This window comes from Capra hircus, chromosome 1 (assembly GCF_001704415.2).
Source record: "Capra hircus breed San Clemente chromosome 1, ASM170441v1, whole genome shotgun sequence".
NCBI lineage: Eukaryota > Metazoa > Chordata > Mammalia > Artiodactyla > Bovidae > Capra > Capra hircus.
Genome location: NC_030808.1, coordinates 104254646 through 104257115, shown reverse-complemented (window position 1 = coordinate 104257115; position 2470 = coordinate 104254646). Strand labels below are relative to the sequence as shown.

The following is a 2470-nucleotide window of genomic DNA, read 5'->3' as shown; positions in this document are numbered from 1 at the left end:
CCTATCAAGCTCCTCCGTCCATGGGATTTTCCAGGCAAGAGTGCTGGAGTGGATTTCCATTTCCTTCTCCAGGGGATCTTCCCAGCCCAGGAATCAAACCCGGGTCTCCTGCATTGCAGGCAGACGCTTTACCATCTGAGCAACCAGGAAGATCTTATAAGCACTTAGGAACCATGCAATATTTTTTAGCATTTTGGCAAACTAAATAATATAATATATTAATATAATATAATATATGAACATAATAACAAAGGTTTTTCCTTTGAGAGTGCTTAGTCATGTCAGACTCTTCGCAACCATGTGGACTGTAGCCCACCAGACTCCTCTGGCCCTAGAATTTTCCAGGCAAGAATACTAGTTGGGTTGCCATTTCCTCCTTCAGGGGATCTTCCCAACCAAGGGATCAAACCCACATCTCTTGAATCTCTTGCGCTGGCAGACAAAATTCTTTACCTCTGAGTCCACCTTACTGGTTGCTTTTAAGGTACCTGGTGAAACAAAAAATGAACTTAGGGTTGGAATTGCCAGCTCAAGTGCCAATAAATGATAAATGACCTGAAGACTCCTATATGTGTCCTGAAGGAAACCTTATCTCCTGTAACCACAGGGTGAGATGACTGAAGACCAAATGCAGAATCTCATCCTGTGACTGGGGTTAAACTTACGGCATAAACTGGACTCCTAGGCTTGCAGGATATTACTGTTAAAGTGAATAACACCTCATTCCTGAAGGGATTGGAGACATTAGTGCTACCTTCGAGGATTCAGAGGTAGCAATTCCCATTATATCTACATTTTGCAAACTTATTTGACCTATGCAGAAGATAACTGGATATTGGAGAATGACACTGGACAACTGAAATTTAACTAGGTGGTGATTTCAATTGCTGATGTTATTTCATTGGTTTAGCAAATTTATATATTTCCTGGTACCTGGTATTCAACTCTTGATTTGACCAGTAACTTTTTATCCATCCCACTACATAAGACCAACCCCAAATCAGTTTGCTTTCAGGTGGCAAGAGCAACACTACACCTTCACTGACCTACCTCAGGAGTATATCAACTCTCCAGGTTGATGTTGTAATTTAGTTCGTAGGGAACTTGATCTCCCTTCACTCCCATAGACTATCACACTGGTCTATTACACTGATGACTTTCTGATGACTGGACCTAGTGAGTAAGAAAAGTAAGTGCTTTGATTTACTGTTCAGATATTTAAATGCCAGAAGATGGAAAATAAATCTGACAGATTCAGGAACTTTTAACTTTAGAGAAATTTCTAAGGGCTCAGTGGATGAGGGAGGAGCATGCGGAGATAGCTCTTCTAAGGTAAAGGATAAGCTGCTACATCTGGCCCCTTCTATAATCAATAAAGAGGTACAATGCCTAGTGGGCATCTTCAGATTTGGGAGGCAGTATATTCCTTACTTGGGTGTGTACTCCATTTCACTGCTGAGTGACCTCAGAAGCTGCTAGATTTGATTGGATCCCAGAAAAGAGAAGGCTCTGCTACAGGTCCAGGCTGAGGTACAAGCTGCTCTGCCCTTGGGTCACATGATGCTACAGATCCAACATTATTCAAAGTGTCAGTGGCAGACAGAGATACTGCTTGAAGCCTTTGGCAGGTTTTAGATGTGAACCACAGAGCAGGCATTTAGCTTTTGGAGCAAAGCCCTGTCATCCTCTGTAGATAACTACTCTTCTTTTTGAAAAACAGCTCTTGACCTAATACTGGACCTTAGTAGAAACTGAATTCTTGACTACTGATGATCAAATTATTATGTGAACTGAGCATCTCATCATGAATTGTGTGTTAACTGACCCACCAAACCATAGAATTTGGTATGCATAGCAACACTCCATCATCAAATGTAAGCAGTTTATACTTGACGAGGCCTGAGCAGGCCCTGAAGGCATAAGTAAGTTACATGAAGTGGCTCAAATTCCATGGCTGACATTTCTGACTCACCTCCTTCCCTCACCCAGCCTGCACCTATGGCCTCACCATGGAAATTCCCTACAATCAATTAATAAAATAAGAGAGGACTCAGATCTGACTTCCAGATGGTTCTGTGGGATATACTGGCACTACAGTAGAGTGGACAGTGATAGCTCCACAGCCCCTTTCTGGGACACTCCTATAAAACCTGGTGAACAGAAATCCTTCAAGTAGGCAGGATTATAAGCAGCACACCTTGATGTCTACTTTGCTTACAAGGAGAAATTGCCAGACATGTATTTATATGCCCATTTAGAGCTGGGGCAAATGATTTGGTTGGATGGGTAATGATCTGAAAGGAACATAATTGAAAAATATGATGACAAGGTAATTTGAGAAGAGATGTATGGATGGTCTAAATGGACCAAAAAATACTGATATTTCCATTCTAGTCACCTAAGTGTCAACTTTAATGACCAAATAAATAGGGTGACATTTTTTTTTAATTACCAGACACCCTCTTTCTCC

The 2470-nt window shown here is 41.4% G+C and overlaps 1 pseudogene; it reads left to right on the top strand.

Annotated features, from left to right (window-relative positions):
* On the top strand, positions 544 to 2176 carry LOC108636361 (annotated as a pseudogene).